We start from the raw sequence: 22,630 nt of genomic DNA, 5'->3' as shown, positions 1-22,630 counted from the left end.
TACTTTTAATTATATTTTCAAATTTTCCCTAGGCTAGTTTTACATTTCTCTTCCCACCAAAAAATCAAAACCAAAGCAAAGCAAAACAACTATCTCCATTCATAATTATTTATTCTGACACTTTTTGGTTTACTCTGAATTTTTTGGTTTCTTTTTTTATAGTTTTCAATGTCCTGGTCTTTGATCTTTTCTCCTCTAGCTTTCCTTTTATATTCTATCAGCCCCATTCTGATACAAGTTAAGTTCCATTTTCAGGTAAGCCTGAAACCCAGTGACTTACTGCCTTGCCTTGCAGACAGCCAGGACTTGACCTCACATGACTCCAGTTCTCCATCTTCCTCCTGGGAGACTTCTCGGTCTGTCAGACAGTTTGTTTTCTGTTCTCTCTGTCACCTGTCTGCACTATCAGTGTTGTCACTGTTTAAGGTGTTGTGGTTGTCAGCTACCACCACAGAGTAGTCACAGAGATTTTGAAATTGATACTGAAAAATGTCACGTGGTTTAAAGGAAGTTTTAGATGTTGTTAAGTGCTGTCAAGTTGACTATGGCTCGTAGTGACCTTATGAACAACGGATCTGAACCTTGCCTCATCTTCCCCCATCTCCAACATCTCTGATGTATTAGGGCCCATTTTTACAGTCACTGTGTCCATTCATTTCTCTGAGGGTCTTCCTCTCTTTCACTAACTCTCTACCTTTCTTGGCATTATGTCTTCTCCCAAGGACTGGCCCTTTCTAACAACAGAATTATAGCACAGAGAATAATGTACAACTGGCTACGAAATACAGTTTGGCTTATAATTCATGTTGTTGTTGTTTGCTGTTTAGTTGAACTGATTCATGGCTGACCCTCTAGTGAGTTTTCAGAAGGAGGAGAAGGCTGCCCATCCTTCTCCCACGGAATAGAGGATAGATTTGAACTAAATGCTTTTGATATTATAGCACAGTTTCTTACCAGTAGGCCACCAGAATGCCCTATTCATTGTCGCAGGTTATCTGAGATGTGTTCTGTGCAGTGCATTAAACAGTGGGCTGACTGCTAATGGAAAAGTCAAATATTGGAGCCCACCAGGAGGTACACAGAAAGAAGATGAGATAGTCTGCTGCTGCAAAGATTAGTAGATCCTGCAGGGCAGTTCTGTTCTGTCTTTATGGTTCGCTTGAATCAGAGTAGACAGATGGCAGTGTGCGTTGCGTGTGTATGTTCTGGGTTCTGGCTGCCTTCTAAGAAGGTGGATACCAGCATTAACCTACCATTTTTTAGCATCCTTAAGTGGATATAAGGAGCTGCACAGCCAATCCAAAGTCACATGGTTTGAATCCACCAGCTGCTTCATGGGAGGAAGATAGGTAATCTCCTTCTATAAAGTTATTTATAACTTCAGAAAACATGGTGGAAGGTCAGCTATGAGTTGGATCCAATTCAGCAGGTACATAACAACAACGAATGAGTATAGATGCCTGAGGGTCCAGGGCAAAGGAACTGTTATTTGGGGAGAAAAGAGAGCATTTTAATTTCAGTTTAAGATTTTTCTTTCAAGTCTTTGCTTCAAAAGGAATACCTATTTCCTTCAAAGTTACAAAGCTAAACCTTCACAGCTTCCCTGGAATGTTATTAGCTTACTTAAGGCTCCAGCTAGATATAACCACATAATACAGTAGTCCGTAAGTTTTTAGCTTTGGGTGCAAAGACTCAAAGCACACAATCTTTTAGCTCAAATGCAGCAGTTCTGAGAGATCTATGGATACTCATCAAACTGTATAAATAAGAATATGTGTCTTAAGTGAGTCAACACCAGGTCATTGATTCTGGTCTAGGTTGATCATGTTGAACATCAACCGCTTAGTCTAGGTGAGATTTCAGGTATAGTCCTCTGAACATCAGGAAATAAAGATGAGGCTTGTATGTTCTTTCCCTAGATGTCTCTATCTCACCTTATGATCTCTTGTAAATGCCAGCTCAATTGCATGTATTTCCATGGAATGGCTTATTGAAACATGGTCCAAATCCGCTCTTGGACAGGAAGCATTTTTTTCCAACAGACAACAGATACCTCTTTCTGCTTAGTCTTTATAGTCATGATTTTGTAAAAATCTTTTGTTGTGTAACTCCTTGCATAATTAAACTGCCATAATTATTTGGCTAGCTATTTGAAAACAAAGACACTATCTCCCCCAATGTAGTATTCCAGTTTCTTGACATTTCAGATGTGCTTTTATCAGGATTTAAAAAATTTAATGCTGGTAGCATAGTCCATAGGGACTTGTGCTGCAAACTCAAAGATGACATTGCTCTGGGGTTCAAAACCCTTATGGTACTTCAGGAGAATGCTGAGCAATCTTCTCTTGTACAATTTGCAGTCTCTTAAAACCTGCTTCAGGGACCCTATTGAATAGGCTCTGACTCAGTGACTATGAGGGAAATTCTTAGAGGTTTTTCTGGGTATTATAAATGGTTTATTTTCTGGGCTGCTAACAGAAAGCCTGGTGGTAATTGGAGTCCACTGATAGTTGTCTTGGAAGAAAGCACTGGCTTGTAAAAATTCAGCCATTTAAAAATCCTGTGAAACATCAGTTTGTTACACATAAGTTTACCATGTTGTTGAGTACCAGTGATTTGAAACTGACTTTCAGAGGCAATAAATCACACGGGAAGAGATTGGCCGTTTTTCTGCGGAACAGCTGGAAGATTCAAACCACACACCTTTGGGATTGCAGTCCAGCTTCTTACATGAGGTTACCAGATTCATGTTTCCCATAGTTGTTGTTTGCTGTGGATTATTTTTTTTTAAAGATAAACATAAACGGAATTTTCAGCCTAGAAATTTAACTCCTAAGAATCTGTGCATGAGAAATGAAAACATAGGTTCATATAAAACTGCCCCTGAATGACTATAGCAATAATATTCATAATACAACCAGACTGGAAACAACTAAAATGTCTATTGACTGAGAGAGTGTCCTTACATGCAGTTGGATCAGAACTGACTCATCGGTGAACCTTTGGTGGATTTTTAGCAAGGAGTGTGTTCACGAAACAACATTGGAAAACACAAAATCTTAGGTACTTGTTAGGTGCCATCAGGTTGGTTCCTGCTCCTAGCAACCTTATGGACAACAGAACGGAATACTACCTGGCGCTTTGCCCTCTGCACAATGCTTGCTTGCTACATTTAAGTACTGTATAATTTCAGTTGAAATTTTTTTTTTAAAAATTCCTTTTTTTCCCTTCACGTTGTGTTTCTTATGATCATTTCCATATACTGTGTCTTATAAAATTAAACACCATTGATCTGTGCCCGCTTTACTCTGTCTTTTCAGACCCCCACTGAATCTTTCCTAATTCCTTCACCCCCGCCCTTAATGCACCAAATTGACCCTGTGATTTCCCTTCTTCTCCCTCTCAGGCACCTTTCCTCTCTTCTTCCCTCTTTAGATATCCACATATATCTTACTACTTATCCTTCTGTTTTTACAATAATGATCTTATACAGTATTTGTCCTTATGAGTCTGAGTTAGTTCACTTAGCATAATGCTATCTAGTCTTTCCTATGTAATATACTTGTTATTGTTGTTATATGCTGTTGAGTTACCTGTGACTCATAGTGACCCTAACAGCTCTGAAGCCTGCCTTATCCTGTGCCAGTCTCACTGACTCTGACACACCTACCTTCATTATTCCAGTTACTGTGTCAGTTCATCTCATCTGGTGTCTTTCTGTCCAGCAGTGTCCCTCTACCAGTCCAGGCATGATGTCCTTCTTCAAGGACCAGAGTCTTCTGGGCATGTTTCCCTTAGTTTTGTATAACATTCCATTATGTGAATGCACCAGATTTCTCAATCCTGTTCTTTGTTAATGGATATTTAGGCAGTTTGCTTGTTCTTGCTTTTATAAGTAATGCTGATATCAACACTGGTGTACAAATATTTTTTGGTGTCTCAATTTTTTTTAAAATGTATATTCTTAGCATTGGAATAGTTGAGTCACATGGAATCTCTGTGTTCAGGTTTTTTTAAGGAAATGTCAAACTGTCTTCCAGAGTGGTTGTACCATTTTACAGTGCCACCAACAGTGTATGAAAGTTCCAATCTCTCCACATTTTTTCCAAAATTTATTGCTTGCTGTCCTGTTAAACTTTGCCACTGCCACTGGGGAGAGATGATATCTCATTGTGATTTTGATTTGCATCTCTCTTATTGCCAGTGGTTTTGAACATTATGTGTCTGTATGCCATCCGGATGTCTTCCTCTGTGAAATCTTTCCATATCTTTTGCCCATTTTGTAATTGGATTACCAGTCCTTTTTTTTTTTGTGGAGGCCTATGTAATATTTTGTAAACTTTCATTATGAGACCCTTGACTGAAAGAAATATCATTGCTAATTTTTTTCCCAGTCAGTAGGCTTTCTTTTCATTCTATTGAAAAAAGGTTTTGATGCACGCAAGGACTTAAAGTTTAGAAAATATCCCATTTATCAATGTTACCCTCCCCTGGTTATGCATTTCTGTCTGTGTTTGCCAGCCTCTTTATACCAAAGGGTAGCCCTTCTAAATTTGGTTCCATTTTGTCTCTTATGATCTTTATGGTTTTGGGCTTTACCTCTAGGTCTCTGATCCACCTCCAGTTGATTTTTGTGTATGTGTAACATGCAGATCTTGCTTAGCTTTCTGCAGGTAGTAGTTCAGTTTTGCCAGCATCATTGTTCGAGAGATTGTCATTTTTGCCATTTGATAGGTTTTGTTTCCTTATCAAATACCATTTGACTGTAGGTGAATGAGTTAATTTCTGGGATCTCGATTCTGTTCCATTGGTCTATGTGTCTGTCATTGTACTAGTATCATGCTGGTTTTGTTATTACGGCTGAAGAGTAGGTTTTGAGATCAGGGAGTACAATGTATGCCTTCCACTTAATTTTTGTTTTTCAAAAGTGCTTTGCTTATTCAAGTTCTCTTTCCTTTCCAAATAATGTTGCCAGCTGCCTTTTATATCTCTTTGAAAAATTAATTTGGTATCTGTATTGTTAGAGTAGTGAAAAGCTATATTGCTGAGTTTTCCTATCCATGAACAAGGAACATTTTTTTTCATCTAGTTAGATTTCTTATTGTTTCTTGTGTGCTTTGTAGCTTTCTTTATAAAGATCTTTTGTGTCTCTAGTTAGGTTTATTCTGAAGTATCTCAGTTGGTGTTTAGCCATTTTAAATGGTATCGTTGCCATTATGCTGTGTTTCTTTTTCTGTTGTTTCTGGTTACTGTGGCCTATCCATTTTCTTTTGGAGTCTCTGTGTCATTGACTTCCCTTAGAATATCTTATAGAGTGGCTCTTATTTTCACAAGTTCATTAAGTTCCTGCTTTTCTGCAAATGAGCTTTGTTAGATACAGAATTCTCAGCTGGCAGTTGTTTATTTTCAGTGTTTTATCTTGCCTTCTTACTTGGTTTCTGCTGAAAAGTAAGAACTTATTCTAATATGTTTTCCTTCATAGGTGACTTTCGTTTTCTTGTGCTGCTTCTAGTATTCTGTTCTTATCTTTGATTTTGGACAATTTTACTATAATATGTCTTTATGTTTTTCTTTTGGAGTCTGGTATGTTTGGGTTTTGTTGAGCTTCAGAATGTGAATTTCCTCATTCTTCATGATTCATGGTAAGTTTTTTTCTTATACCTCTTCCACACTTATCTCAATACTTTCCCTGTCTTCCTTGTGCTCTGGAACTCCGATCATACATATGTTGTACCTTTTGATGATATCCTACATGATTCAAATGTTTTCTTCATTTTACATTCATTTCCTCTCTGTTGGTCCCCCCCCACCCCATCCCCACCAGTATGTTCTCATAGAACATACTTGTCTTCCAGGTGGTGGAGTCTCTGTTCCATCTCTTCTATTCTGTTTTTTTTTTTTTTTTTTTGTCCCTCCAGAATGTTGAAAACTTTTGCCATTTCAGTCTTGATAGTCTATATTGCATTTTCATATTTTTCTGTTATTTCCAATATTATGTTGGCTATACCCTCTCTATCTTGTGATTTTCTAAGTTCTTGTACATTTTTATCTATGTTGTTGTTGTTATGTGCCGTCAAGTTGCTTGCAACTCATAGCGACCCTATGTACAACAGCCCTAAACTCTGCTCTGTCCTGTGCCAGTCGCACTGTCTCTGACACTCCCATCCCTATTATCCTAGTCACTGAATCAATTCACTTCATAGAGGGTCTTCCCCTCCTGCGCCGTCCCTCCACCCTCCCAAGCATGATGTCCGTCTCCAAGGACCAGTCTCTTCTTACAACATGTCCAGAGTATGTTAGACGTAACCTCAGAATCCTTGCCTCCAAGGAGCCACCCGGTTTAACCCTTTCCAGGACAAATCTGTTTGTTTTCCTAGCAGTGCATGGTATTCTAAATACTCTTCTCCAGCACCACAACTCAAAGGCATCAATTCTCCTTCTATCCTCCTTTGTCATTGTCCAACTCTCTGATGCATAACAAGTGATTGCGAAGACCATGGCCTGTATCAAACGCACCTTAGTCTCCAGAGAGACACCATTGCTCTTAAGTACTTTGGAGAGGTCCCTACCAGCAGACTTTCCCATGGCAATGTGCCTTTTAATTTCCTGGCTACTGTTGCCAAGAGTGTTGACTGTGGAGCCAAGCAAACTAAAGCTGTGAACAATCTCAATCTCTTCACCGTCCATCCTGATGCTGCCAATTGGTCCAGTGGTGAGAATCTTTGTCTTCTTGACATTGAGCCTCAATCTGTATTGTAGGCTGCAGTCCTTGACCCTCTGCAGCAGGTGCTTCATGTTAATTTTTTAACCACCTTTTGCAATTCCTTCCATAGTTGCTCATATTCTCCCTCATCAGTTAATTTCTTCTTGTTCCCTCTCTGGAGTATTCACTCTATTTATGGCTTCCATCATACTTTCATCATTTCTACCTTCTATAGCTTTTCCTATAACTCCACATCAATAGATTTCTTCTGTCTCCCTGTGTTTGGAGAGTTCTCTTTGTTTTTGGCTTCTAGCCTTCCATAATTTGTACCTTCTTCTGTAGCTGTTTATGTAACTCCATGTCAATATGTTTCTTCTGCCTCTCTGTCTCTATAGTGTTTATTAGGTGTGCAATAAGTTCTGCCTTTTTAGTAGAAGGCTTGTTTTGTTTTGTTTTTCCTCAATGTTTCAGGCTGTCTTCTGCTTTTTTGACATTATATGAAGTTTTTCTTGGTATGTATTAGACTATTTTTGTTGTGTTTATAGAGGTTGGTCATATTTATTTAACTTTACACAGCTATTGAGTAGTTGTAGGCTTAATGTGTTCCACCTGTGGAGGCAATTACAGGCAGCTCCCTCCATTCATCTTCAATATGCTGGTTCTGGTAGTGAGTCTTTCATCTGATTGCAACCCTCTCTCCTGAAGTCTCTTGTCCTGCTTGGTCTGTGAAGCAGCACGGCCAGGTTTCCCTACTTTCTTCACTATACTCTCTGGTGGAAGGTCACTATACTTCTGGAGGAAGGTCCTTGTCTCTAATCTTCTGCCCCAAGATCATGTTCCTGTGACTACTGAATGCTGGGGCCTTCTAGCTGATGCACGTATATGGAATAGTAGCATAATATCGCAGGAAAGAATGATGTCTTGGCAGGATCTTGTATGTTTATGCTTCCCACTGGGTCTAAGGTGGTTTGGTAGAAGTTGGAGAATCAGGCTTGTGCCGAAGGATTCAGCAAAAGTACGTGGGGTGAAATGAAATAGCTAGAGTGTCCTTCCGCTGGCACTGCCTATCTTACCTAACCCTACAAGTGTCTAAGGTGGCCTGGCAGAAGTCAGAGTTTCAGGCTTTTGCCGGAAGACTCAAGAAAAGTACTGTTGTGTTAGTTTAAAAGTTGGCTTTTCAAGCAATCATGTTAGCCTCATCTGGTATCCAGCTACCTTAAATGCAGACATATGGTTTTGCAAATTATCAACAGCTGTGGGACTAGGATAAGCAGGAGAATGCATCCCACACTGAGGAGCAAGAATCGGGTGAGAGCAAGACTACAGTGTGACCCTAATGAGGGAATGGCCCTGGTCAGGGATGACATTAGTGAGGGCGAGATCCTAGTAATGGTGGTGGAGAGACTGTGGCACTGATGTGGAGACACTGTGGCAAGGTATAGCCAAAGGATCCCGAAGATAAAGGCCATGGTTAAAGAAAGGTTTTACTGTTCTTCTTGGATGATGGAAGGAATCTGCGGAACTGAAAGCAGAGCTTGGACTAACTCAGGAGTTGTGCCTTGGAACTTTAGAGCTAAAACCTAGACTTGCTTTGGGTGATATTCTTTGCCTCCCCTATCTACTCTTGGTACCACAATGAGTCAACATTGAATAAAAAAAAGCTTCTTGCTGCAGGTGTGGCTTTAGAAGCATCATAGGGCTGGACTGTGGGCTCATTATATGTTTTCTGCTCTGCTCTGAGGCAGTGAGGAGCTGTGCTGTTCTTACTCCCCCTCGCCCTTTTAGAGAAACACTCATGGCCCTGTGCCTCATGTCCCATTTTCTGCTCTTTAGACAAGTACCTAGGGTGAAATGGCAGGCACATATTGTGATGGCATCCTTCTCCTGGCACTACCGGTCTTCCCTAAACCCAGAAGCAGCAAACTTGAAATTTTAATAGTAAATGATCTCTCAAACTTATATATGACCATTTAGACACTAATGTTAGGGAATTCTAATCAGTCTTGACTAGGGAGGTTACAAGGAGAATTAATACCTTTGAGCTGTGGTGCTGGAGAAGAGTATTGAATGTACCATGAACTGCTAAGAAACAGGTTCAACCTGGAGAGGGTTAAACAAGTCTACTCCTTGAAGGCAAGGATTCTGGGGCTTCATCTGACGTACTTTGGACACGTTGTAAGGAGAAACAGGTTCTTGGAGAGGGACATCGTGCTTGGTAGAGTGGAGAGGGACAGCACAGGAGGGGAAGACCCTCTATGAGGTGGATTGATTCAGTGACTGGAGTAATCGGGATGGGTGTGTCAGAGACAATGTGATTGGCAAAGGATAGAGCAGGGTTTAGGGCTGTTGTACATAGGGTTGCTATGAGTTGCAAGCGGCTCGACGGCACACAACAACAACAACAACAGTCTTGTGGACTCTGAGTGTTTGATATTTCCCATAAAGGAAATATATAAAATTGGGAGATAACTAATAAAATTGAAAAGTCTTTCAGCTTACTATGACCTTTCAGTTTGCCAGGGAGCTCAGGGAGTCGTTGGGCTACTAACTAGTAGATAAGAAGTTTGAATGCACCAACTACTCCCTGGGAGAAAGATGAAGTATTCTTCTCCTGTTAAAATTTGCAGCCTTGGAGAATTGAAGAAGAGTTATAATTAGCTCATTGACAGTGGGTTTACATTTTTTTTTTAGTTTGTCAGTTATGGTAAAAGAAACCCCTTTGAATTGGGTTTTCTTTCAAGTTTCATTACCACTGAGTCACAACTGACTTATAGATCACCCTCCATTTAGTTTCCAAGGCTGTAAATTGCACAGAAGATTACCCCACTTTCTCCTGAGTAGTGCCCAATGGTCTTGAACTTTCAAACATGCCTTTTAGGTTAACAGCACAATTCCTTACAGACTGTTAAATTAGGTAATAGAAATTTATAATTTAATAATGGAAAATTTAATTTTGTAGCAATATTGCTACTTACTTTAAAACATTGTTGTTGTTGTTGTTGTTGTTATGTGCCGTCGAGTCGCCTGCGACTCATAGCGACCCTATGTACAACAGCCCTAAACTCCGCTCTGTCCTGTGCCAATCGCACTGTCTCTGACACTCCCATCCCAATTATCCCAGTCACTGAATCAATCCACCTCATAGAGGGCCTTCCTCTCCTGAGCCGTCCCTCCACCCTCCCAAGCATGATGTCCCTCTCCAAGGACCAGTCTCTCCTCACTACATGTCCGAAGTAAGTTAGACGGAGCCTCAGAATCCTTGCCTCCAAGGAGCCACCCGGTTTAACCCTCTCCAGGACAAATCTATTTGTTTTCCTAGCAGTCCATGGTATTCTCAGTACTCTTCTCCAGCACCACAACTCAAAGGCATCAGTTCTCCTTCTATCCTCCTTTGTCATTGTCCAACTCTCTGATGCATAACAGGTGATTGCAAAGACTATGGCCTGTATCAGACGCACCTTAGTCTCCAGAGAGACACCACTGCTCTTCAGCACTTTGGAGAGGTCCCTAACAGCAGACTTTCCCATGGCAATGCGCCTTTTAATTTCCTGGCTGCTGGTGCCAAGACTGTTGACTATGGAGCCAAGCAAACTAAAGCTGTGTACAATCTCAATCTCTTCACCATCCATCCTGATGTTACCAATTGGTCCAGTGGTGAGAATCTTTGTCTTCTTGACATTAAGCCTCAATCCATATTGCAGGCTGCAGTCCTTGACACTCTGCAGCAGGTGCTTCAGGTCCTCCTCAGTTTCAGCAAGCAGGGTTGTGTCATCCGCATAACGCAGATTGTTGATAAATCGTCCACCAATCCTGACCCCACATTTCTCCTCATAGAGCCCAGCCTCCCGGATAATCTGTTCTGCATATAGGTTGAAGAGGTATGGAGATAGGATGCATCCCTGGCGCACGCCCTTCCCAATTTTGAACCATGAAGTGTTCCCTTGCTCTGTTCTGACGACTGCCTCCTGGTCCAAGTATAAGTTTCGCATTAGAACGATCAAGTGTTCTGGGATTCCCATTCTTCTCAGAGTCAGCCACAGTTTGTTATGATGTACAAAGTCAAATGCCTTTGCATAGTCAATGAAGCACAGATAGACATTCCTCTGGTATTCCCTGCTTTCAGCCAAGATCCATCTAACATCAGCTACAATATCTCTAGTACCACGACCCCTTCTGAAACCAGCCGGACTTCTGGTAGTTCTCTGTTGATGTGCTGTTCCAGTCGTTTTTGGATAATTTTCAGTAAAATCTTGCTTGCATGTGAAATCAGTGAAATTGTTCTGTAGTTTCCACATTCGGTTGGGTCGCCTTTCTTTGGGATAGGAACAAATATCGATCTCTTCCAGTCAGTTGGCCAAGTGGTCGTTCTCCAGACTTTAAAACATAGAATATGTAAAAAAATGTTTTATGATTTTTTCAGTTTGGAGTGTGACTATATTCCTTGATTTGGTATCACTATAATCTATGGTCCCAATAAGGAGATGGTTTGTAAGGTTTTCAGGGCTAAGCGACAGTTCAACTTCAGGTGCCTGTCGCTGCTGTTGTTTTCACAACAACCCAGGTAGCCCTGGGTGACAGGGCAAGTACATCTTGGTAAAACTGCACCCAAAAGCTGAGCCAATATTGGTTTAGTCTTTTGTAAATGGAGACGGTGCTGTATATCTTTATTGCCCTGCACTTTTCCCCTTGATGTTTGCAAGGTTGCAAACGTTGACCAACGTTGACCATTTAGATTTTTCTTGGCAATCTCCCAATCTTGATGTGTTTAATTGTTTCTTCTTATTACTTCTTGGTTCTCATAGCTGTGTACTTTGTTATGCATAGAAGATAGGTTAAGAAAATTGCATCATGAGACTACAAAATCTAGATTAGAGAAGGAATCAGAGTGATAAAACAAAAAGATGACTAGCCATCTTGTCCTTATCTAGGCAATTTCACAGATAATAAACATGGTTTCAGTAGTTTGGACAAGGAGTCAGCAGAGTTGGGACTACTTGTGGCTTCTTTTACTTAGAGTGCTACCTACTGACTTTTCTACAGTCCATATTTTTGTCTCTTTCAGGACTTGATATTATATATGGATTCATAAGGCATATCTCTAAATGAATTGAGAACAGGAACATCCACTCTAGTTGTCATGTTAGAGAAGATTCCTCCTTATTTTTAGAAGGTATTTTAAGTTTTTAAATACAGTTCCACCAGAATATGATGGGAGTCTAGTGAACATTTTCAAGTGTAAACTATTAAGTAATTCCCAGTATTTGTGCTTGTTCTTTGTCTCTTAGTCTGTGAAGGATGGCCTTTTAGGACTTGCTAATCAACATGCAGGTAGCTTTATGTTGAATTACATTTTTATTAGCAGTTAACAAGAAGTGAAAGAGAATAAAGATTACTTTTGAAATTGGTCTGGGGACCTAAAATTTATACATACCTTTGCAATTATGCTCACACTCTGTATCAGACCTCTTATCCTCAGCCCCCTGTTTTACTGTTGGGCTGTTGTGGCTGACCAAGTTCAAGATTAAAGGAAGAAAATTTCTTTCTTGCTATTTGGGGGAGCTCTGGTGACCTAGTGGTAACAATCTGTGTTGTCATCCCAAAGGTATATGGTTTGAATCCACTAGTTGTCCTTGTGAGAATGCTGGACAATCTCCTCCTGTACCATTTTCTGCCTCTGAAAATCCTCTGGAGAGCCAGCTATGAGTCCATTCAGACTCAGTGATGAACAACAACAACAATAATTAGGGATTGTACTGATAAAAATATTTAAGATAAGCAAATCAGACAGTAAAACGCTTAGGGCATAAGGTGCAATAATGACATATTGCTAATTAGATTTATAGGCTTCACCGTTTAGTGGTTAACACTAACATTTACATTACAGTGTTGTTTAAATTTTTTATGGTGTTTAAAATATGTTGTTGTTGTTGTTATGTGCCATCGAGTCACCTGCGACTCATAGCAACCCTATGTACAACAGCCCTAAACCCTGCTCTATCCTGTGCCAATCTCACTGTCTCCAACCGCCACCCCCCCAATTACCCCAGTCACTGAATCAGTCCACCTCATAGAGGATATTCCTCTCCTGCGCTGTCCCTTCACCATTCCAAGCAGGACATCTTTCTCCAAGGACTGGTCCCTCCTTGAAGCATGTCCAAAGTATGTCAGATGAAGTGTCAGAATTCTTGCCTCCAAGGAGCAGCCTGGTTTAACCCTCTCTAGGATGAACCTGTTTGTTTCCTTATGGTCCATGGTATATTTAATACTCTTCTCCAACACCACAGCTCAAAGGCACTTTTCTTACGCATAGTGAGTGATTGCAAAGACCATGGCCTATATCAGGCGCACCTTAGTTTCCAGAATGACGCCATTGCTCTTAAGTACTTTGGAGAGGTCCCTAACAACAGACTTTCCCATTGCAATGTGTCATTTAATTTCCTGGCTGTTGGTGCCAAGAGTGTTGACTGTGGAGCCAAGCAAACTAAAGCTGTGAACAATCTCAATCTCTTCACCATCCATCCTGATGCTGCCAATTGGCCCAGTGGTGAGAATCTTTGTCTTCTTGATATTGAGTCTCAATCCCTATTGAAGGCTGCAGTCCTTGATCTTCTGAAACAATATAACAATTTTCACATGTACAATTCAATGGCATTGATTATATTCATTATAGTGTGCAATCATAACCACCAGCCATTACTATATTATTCCACCAGCGATAATAGAAACCTAATTGCCCTGCTAACTCAAGGGTGGTGCTTTTCTGGTAGTTTGAATTCACCAGCTGAGCCAAAGGAAAAAGGTTGACATTCACTTCCTATACAATTTACAGCCTCTAAAAGGTTAGCGATGAGTTGGTTCTGACTAAGTGACATTGAACTTGAGCTCAAGTTCTCCCTAACCAGTGACACTTCTTTCTCATTTTCTTTACCCCTAACGACTATTAATAAAATTAGGTCTGTATAAATTTGTCTATTTCATATAAGTGGATGATAACAATATTTGCCCCTTTGTGACTGATTGCCTTCACTCAGCATGATGTTTTCAAGGCTCCTCTATGTGGTAGCATACTTGAGAATGTCATTTTGCTTTATGGCTGAGTAATATTTTATTGTGAATGTGTATATATAATCTTTTGTTTACCCATTCATCTTTTGACTGACGTTTGAGTTTGTTTACCTTTGTCTGCTGTGAATAGTTCTGCAATTAAGTCATACTTTATTACAGATATCTTCATTTAAATTTAAAACTCATATACAGTAGACATTATCATACTCATTTCATAAATGAAGAAATTGAAGTAGTGATAAAGAAGTAATGAAAGAGTCAGATTCAGCCTAGGGCTGTTGACTTTAAATTCTATTCTGTTTCCATTATACAATAGTCAAAAGACTGTGACTAATATTGCCTTTCTTTCTCTATTTATCTCTTCATTTTGTAGCGGTGGGGTGAGGGTCAACAGTGAGGAGTTTTGTTTTAAATTGTGAGTCTTGTCCTAACCACAGTCGGCCGTGTTCGTAACCGTGGGCATCTCATCAGATTAGGGATTCCTGTGCTTTGTCGAATCACTTAGTAGATGCAGCAGATGTCTGTTCAAATATTACTTTAAAAAATGCCTGGAATTGTATTTAAATTGCTTCAATTATTTACTAATTAAATTGCAGATTGTTTCTCCTGGGGATTTTTCACTAGACTGAATTTCTTCTGTTGTTTATGTTGGACCAGGACAAGATAAATCTTTTGCATTGCAATTTAGTGAAAAAACACTGCTGAATGTGCTAAATAAGTCCATAATAATTCTACAACTGACTTTTTGAAAAAAAAAAATGAGTAGTTGTGGTGGTTTGTTGGTTTTATTTTGAGACCTAGGGTAAGACCACATATGCACATATAATGGACTTTTGTGTCTTCTTATTCATGTGTTTCATTCTGGTTATTATGCATGGTGGTGGTGTTGATATAGTGGAGGCCCACGTGTTTCACTGACGTTCTTAGCTTTCTTGGTCTTCCACGAGTTTTAGCAAGAGTGAGGTTGTTGTGTACTGTTGAGTTGGAACCAACACTCTCCAGTGGGTTTTCAGAGGCAACAAATTGCAAGGGAGGAGATTACCTATCTTTTTCCTGTGGAGCAGCTGGTGGATTTGAACCATGTGTCTTTAGGTTGACAACACAGCTCCTTACCACCAGGCTACCAGAGCTCCCTGTAATGGAGAAGAACATTAGAATTCACACATTTTATTATTTTTTTGTGCATGCACCATCAAATCAGATCTGACTGGTACAGGAGGAAATTGGTCCTCCTTCTCCAGCAGAGCATCTGGTGGATTCGAACCGTGCACCTCTGGGATTCCAGTGCAGCTAGCTCCTTGCCAGTAGGCCACCAGAGTTCCCTAGAAATTCCTTATTTTAAAGTCCCATGTGCATTTCTTTCCCACATGACTGCCGCAACTTAACATTTTTAAACCCTCTTTGGAGGGTTTAAACCTACTAACATCCGGTGTACTCTATGACTTCACTGGTAGTGTGTTAGGTGAGTGTTGTTGATGCCTTGTATTTAAAGAACATTCTCCCACTTGCTTGTTCTATTTACACAAGGGAGAAGACAACGCAAAAGGAGAGTAAGAGTGAACTAGATAGGTGTCCTAGCAAACCAGGCTCACAATAGGCTTGTCACAACAGGCTCTTAGCAATTTTTAAAAGGCATGTTTGCACTTAAAATGTAAATGATTGTCATTCACCTAAAAAAAAAATACACAGCAGTGTCATGCTAATGTTTGCTTCTAACTACAGATAATTAAGACTTTGCTCTCAGAATAAATAATATTGCCTAATTATGAGCACTGCCTCTGGGGCAGCAACTGTTGTTGCTCAGACTGATCATACATATTACCATATTTAAATTTCACAACATGATGAGGGAGGTGGTGATCTCTCCACCTTCAGAGGAGGACAGCCAGGTTCAGGGAGGTTAAGAGACTGACTCAAAAGTCACAATAGTTAAAAAAAAAAAGTCACAATAGTAAATGCACATCAAACAACAAAATAATAGTTGTCAGCATGGCTATTTTCAGAAAGTAGAAAGGAAGGGGAAGGAGAAATTGGAAAGTTCTTGCATTGCAGGAAAAGATGTATAATAGCACAGCCTCTGACAGTGGCTTCTCAGAATCCTTAATACAGTTAGCAGGTAGCAATTCCACGGCCAGGTGTAGTACACCCTCTCCTCACTTACTGACATAGTCAGGTTCCAAAGACCAGGTTGTTGTGCAAGAAGCGATGTTATGAGAACATGGTGAACGATCCTGCTAGATCACAGAATGAAGGATGACTGTATCATTACATGACTGTTAAATTCCATCATTATATAACTGCCAAACCACAAAGGACCATGACCCAGCCAAGCTGAAACAAAAACTTAACCTCCACAACCAGCACTGCCCTCTCTATCCACTGCAGTGTTTCTAACTGCCAGACTTATGTTGTTAAGTGCAAAATAGTCAGATATAAGATTTTTAAACTATTGTCCTAAATGCGAAATGTCAGATGATAAGGTAGGTGGTCAGTAAGGAGGTGGTGTGTAGCCCAAGATTCAAAAGCAGAGACTCAAAAATAGCCAGAAAGGGGGTGGAATCCATCAACAGGTAAGTGGATAGACAAAAGGTGGTATATACACGCAGTGGAGTGGAGTGATATTCAGACATAAAGAAAAATGAAATTCCTTTGAAAAATGTTATATTGAGGACGTTGTACAAAAGAATACTGTATGATCCCACTCATATAGAAGATCTACACTAAATAAATGCATAGAGACAAGAGTTCATTTGTGATGCCCAGGGGATAGTAGGTTAGAGAAATGGGGAGTCATTGCTGAAGGGGTATTGTGTTTCTTCCTGGGGTCATGAATACTTGGCAATAGTGGTGATGGTTGTATAACATGGTGAACGTTGTTAGTGTCACCGATTCGTGCACTTAAAAAACCACTAAGATGACAATTTCTTACTGTATATAATTTTCACCATACCTACAGTTCAGGCTCACACTGATAATAAGTGGCAGGTCTGGCATTGTGTCCTTTCTGGGCTGTAAGTGCTCAGTGTATTAAAAAGCAGCCTTAGTTTTTTCAAGGTTATTGCTGATCACAATAATCCTTAGATTTGAGAACCAGTGGGGAAGCAATTCAAATGTATAGATGTTAAAGAGAATCTCCTGATTTAAAGAGATAAAACAGAATTTCATTCCGCTCAACAATGTGCTAACACTGCCAGTGTTGAAGAGGGGAGCTGGAGAGCTACCAAAACACTGGATATGAAGCTAGGAGTTTTTTCAAACCAAGTGCCTCTGGGTGACCCTAGACAGTTGGTGAGAAAGAGATTGTCACCAACATAAATAATCTGAAAGAAGTGTTAGATGCATTTGACAAAAAAAAAACCCCAGAGATTCTTTTGTGAGGCTGTTGAGAAGAGACCAGGGAGTGTGAAGAGATGAAGGTTACTTGTTGTTCAAGAAAATATGAGGAGTGGATCTTAACACCACAGATGGAAGTCACAGCAGCAAATAACAGACCCAGAAGAGAATCACTGCCTTTTGAATTTGTGGGACTATAAAAGTGAAATCAAATAAATCACCCCTGGTCTAGTGAATAGGGAGTTGCACTGCCAACTCAAAGGTAGCAGTGGTTGTGTACCATGGAGTCGAAAGAGGCAGTTAATCGCACAGAAGATTCATCCATCTTTCTCCTGAAGGGCAGCTGGTGAATTTGAACCATGCAGCATAGCTTTTTGCCACTAGACCGTTCCAATCTGCCAGCAAGTCCTCAGGACAATGATAAGCATCCTTCTCCTATGCAATTTGCAACTTCTGAAAACCTGAGGAAGGGTCAGGTATGATTTACTTTTGATTCTGTGTCACAGAGAGAAAGAGAGAGAGGTTATGACAGATCAAAAATCAAAGTGCAAGACAAATCTAAAAGACTCTTCACATATGTGTTTCTATTTGGAGCTATGCTGCCAACCCAAAGACATACTGTTTGAATCCACCAGCTACCCTGTGGAAGAAAGACAAGTAATCTTCTCCTGTGTGAGTTATTGCCTCTGAAAACCCATTTAAGAGTCAAGTAGGAGGCAGTTCTGATTTGGCAGCATGTAAAACAAACAAACAAACAAACACAAACCAAGAGAAAAACCAAAGTGAAATAAAAAGAAGAAAAATAATTTAAAAAATATTTCTTGAATCGTCACTTCTAGAAGAATAAACTAGTACAATTGGCCAATATCAAACTGAAATGTTATTTGTTGAGGGGGGAAGCTATATAAGTAATGTTGTAGGAAAGATATATTTTCTATTATAGGTGTAATTTGCTAATAAAACCCCCCAAACACTTCTTTCAAAAGAATCTCGTGCCATTCTCTTGTCAAGGAAAATCCTACAGAATTTTTGGGATTAACTATGCCTAATTTGTTCTTTGTATTGTTTTGTTTGTGTTAGTTTTAGAAGATTAAATGACAAGTAAAATAGTGTCATTTTCTAACTGTGTGTAGTGTTTGGAAAATTCTGAGGTGGCTCTGTAGCCTTTGATAGGATAGTGAGGAAATCCAGGACTGCAGGGTAATTTATAGGTCAGTAGGAATAAAATGTTGCTGCTTATTTCTGAATGTCAAGGCACAGTGACCTAGATTTTTCTCTTATCTTTTTCATGATTCAAGTTTTTCAGGCGTAAATTACTTGGGGGCTTTTCTTTCCTGCCTCTTCTGGTGGATCTTTGTGTTCTAGTCTTTGCCTTGTGATGTGGATTTTTAAATTGTGCTTCATGTTAAAGACAGGAGAAAAAGATTTTAACATATTCTGTTAGACAGAGGAAATTGTGTCATGTCTACATACAAACATACAAAACAATGTTTTCTCCACTGAAATTAGCATGTTTCCCTTAGCAGGTGTGTGTGTGTGTGTGTGTGAGAGAGAGAGAGAGAGAGAGAGAGAGAGAGAGAGAGAGAGAGAAAGAGAAAGAGAAAGAGGGAGAGAACAGAATAAAAGAGAGTTTAAGAATTTCTTAAAGGCAATGGAATCTAAACTCCCTACGAACATTAATGTATGCACAGTCACAAATGGTTGGTTCATTCTTGAACTCCTGGTTACAAATTCCTTACTCGAATATAGATATCTTTGATTTTAAATATTGACTCTTCATGTAGTGCCCAAAGTAATGTGGACACTTAAGTTTATATATGAGACTTAGTGTGAAATTTCTAAATTTCAAATGAATTCACTATGGGTCAAAGCCTGTAAAAGCATGGAGACCTTGAGTTTGAGAGTATGTGTGAAGTATGGTGGATTGATGAGAAAAGGGCTAGGGAAATATTGTTGCTATGTAACATTGAGTCAGAACTAACTCATAGCTGACCTTTCCTTCAGTGGATTTTCAAAGGCTTTAAATCCCATGGAAGGAGAGTGCTCTTATTTCTCCTGTGGAGTAGTTGATGGATTTGAACTGCCTGTTTTTGGATTGACAGAATAACTTCTTACAGCTAGGCCACCACCACTTCCTAGGGAAATATTAGAAAGGATAATTATTGGCTTTAAGGCTTTTTTTCCCCTCTGGCAGAAGTGGGTAATTGTTTTGGAATGTTCACTGAACCCGAATATTGATAATAACAAATGCATTGACGACAAAAGGGCGTACTTACAGCAGAGTTACCAGTTGACTGATGCTCATAGTAACTCCAGATTGTGTCAAAATTGAACACAAGGTTTTTAGTGGCTAATTATTTTTTTAGATCCCTAAGCCTTTAAAAAAAATTGTTTATGTATACAGTGTGTTTTATTGATGTATATTGTGTCTTATACAGTCTCTTTTGTGTTTTATATAAATGCTATTTGTCAGTACCTTTTAGCACCCATATCAGAAATGCATCTGGATGGATTTAAACTTCTACTTTTTTGGTTAGCCCTTTAACCATGTAAAAGATTTGTACTAGCCAGGGACCATAGCTACATTAAATGTTGAGAATGAGGACTATAGGTTTTTGGTGGTAGAGAGAGTGCTCGTATAATGTGTGAAGAAAACAATGGTCTCCAGGAGTGGAAGGGTCCAGTTCTCTAGAAGATGAAGATTTTTTACTCAGAAGTCTCATCTGAGGCTTGTAGGCTTTGAACTATTTTCCCCAATACATCTCAATGATAAGCAACCTAGCATGGGAGGGAAACAGATTTGTGAAGCCTTCTCTTTCAGAGATGCCTTGTTGACCGTGTTTTCCACAGGCGTGAGCTCTGCTCTCCTTTGTGATAAGTGTACCTTCACACTCTAATTTCAAAACCACTGTTAAAAATAATAAACCTCAAACTCACTGCCATGAATTTCGCAGCAACTCGTAGTAACTTTTCCTCTAAAGTTGCAGGCTATAGATCATAATCAGAGGAGGTTTTCTCATCTATCTCCAATAGAGAAACTGGTGGATTCGAACCACCAGAGAAGTCTGGCTTTCAGGTTAGTAGTGCGTCTCTTTATGGACTACCTGTAAAGGTCACCCCAATTAAAAACCTTTTGCGCTGGTGGCATAGTATGTAGCATGTTGTTCTAATAAACAAAAAGTTGCACACCTCTGGCCACTGGAATTCACCAGCAGCTACATAGGAGAAAGATTAACAGTCTCCTCCCATTAAGATTTATAGTTCTTGGTGCAACCACTGTGGAAAGCAGTATGGCACTTTTTCAAAAAGTTGCAAATAGAGATACCATTTGACCCAGCAATTTCACTACTGGGAATATACTCCAGAGACCATAACTGACACCCAAGCAAATATATGCACACCCATGTTTATCATGGCTTTGTTCATAATAGCAAGGAGTTGGAAACAACCTAAGTGCCCATCAACAAAATGAATGGATAGAGAAGCTGTAGTATGTTCACACAATGGAATACTATGCTGCAATGAAAAACAAGGAACTCATGCAATATTATTCAAAATGGGTGAGCCTGGAGGACATTATGCTGAGTGAAGTATCTCAGTCACTAAAGGACAAATACTGCATGGTGCCACTGTTGTAAAACAGGACTGACATTGGAGTTGGGGGGAGACTGAGAAAGATGGGTTCAGCAACATATACTGCATTGAAACAGATGTGGGAGAAAACTGTTTAAAAGGGATATGTGATTAGGTATTTTTGTCATGACAGGAGTCCAGAGCGAAGGCTGCAAGTGGAGTGGACCTGGGGAGAGAGATTGTAAAACAATGAATTTTTTTTTTTAATTTTCTAAGAGGGGAGTTAGTTGGGGAGGGGGGAGGGTTGAGAGGGGAGAAAAGTGCAACAATGAATGAGTGGAAGTCCAAAGTCTCTGTAAATTTTCATTGAAATTAATAATAAATTACAAAAAATAACAATGACAAAAAAGATTTATAGTCTTAGAAATCCAGGGTGTTGAGATGAGATGGAATGAGATGGAATCCATTGATGACAGGGCTTTTGTGTGTGTGTGTGTGTGTGTGTGTGTGTGTGTACAAATTGTATCCAAAAAAGAGTCAACATTTTCTTCTTAAAGATTGTCCATCCTTTGAGCAGCACAGTATCCTTTCTCCACAACTGTTCAATCTGTTTGTTGTTGAACCATAGCTGACCTTCTGGTGAGTTTTCAGAGGCAGTGAGTTGAACAGGAAGAGAGTTGCTTGCAACTCATAGTGACCCTGTGCACAATAGCTCTGAATCCTGCCTTATCTTGAGCCAATCTCACGGTCTCCATCACATCTACCCCCATTACCTCAGTTACAGTGTCAAGCGATTGTATAGTAAGCAAATAATTTGAGAGGTTGGACTCTATGAAGAAGAGTATGTCTGGCATCAGGATTGGAAGAAGACTCATCAACAACTCGCATTATGCAGAAGATACAACCTTATTTGGCGAAAGTGAGGCAGACTTGAAATGCTTACAGTGAAAAATCAAGGACTACAGCTTTCAATATGAACTGCATCTCATCATCAAAAGAACAAAAGTCTTGGACTGATAAGCAGCATCATGATATATGGAGAAAAGATTGAAATTGTAAAAAATTTCATTTTACTTGAATCCACAAGCAACATCCTTGGTACCAGCAGTTGAAAGATCAGGATGCATTTTGGTCTGGGAAAGTCTCTAGTCAGGGAACTCTCCAAATTACTTGGTACAATGATGTCATTTTGAAGACCAAGGTGCACCTGATTTAGGCCATGGTCTTTTCCATTATTTGCTATGCATCTGAGAACTGGACAGTGAATAAGGATGACAGAAAAAGAATTGATGTCTTTGAGCTATAGTTGGAGAAGAGTACTGAATATCACACAGACTACCAAAAGTAAGGAACAGATATATCTTGGAGAACATGCACCAGAATGCTCCTTGGAAGCAAAGATGACAAAACTTTGGGCATGTTGCTATGAGAGACTATTCCTTGTAGAGAGACATCATGCTTGTAAAGGTGTATGGTCAGCAAAAGAGAGAAAGACCCTCAGTGGGATAGATTGGCACAGTGACTGTGGCAATGGACTCAAGTAGGTCAGAAATAATGAGGATGGTACCAGATAGTACATGTTTCAGATCAGTTAATTATAGAATTGCTATGAGCTGTACTTGACTGGATGGCACCTGACAATCAACGAAGCAATTCTATATTTCCAAATTCACCTATGTAACTTTATTTAAAACCATAAAATCAGAATTCTTGATGCCATTGTGTGGTTTTTCAGGGACATATGCAGAACAATGAGAGGTTTTCAACATGTCAGGCACCCTGTTGAGACTGAATATGACAATGCTCTCTCTTGTTTCAACTCTCCTGCTGTAAACAAGTGTCATTTTTGTGGTTTATTTAGTGTCATAGTTTTACTTGTTGATTTCAATGTGAGAACAGACCTTATAAAAAGGTAGAGGGCTCAAATTTGAGAGCGTGTATCAGAGGATGGTGGAT

This window comes from Elephantulus edwardii, unplaced genomic scaffold (assembly GCF_000299155.1).
Source record: "Elephantulus edwardii isolate Elephantulus edwardi_28Jun2011 unplaced genomic scaffold, EleEdw1.0 scaffold00070, whole genome shotgun sequence".
In the NCBI taxonomy this organism is placed as follows: Eukaryota; Metazoa; Chordata; class Mammalia; order Macroscelidea; family Macroscelididae; genus Elephantulus; species Elephantulus edwardii.
Note: the sequence above shows the minus strand (reverse complement) of the source record.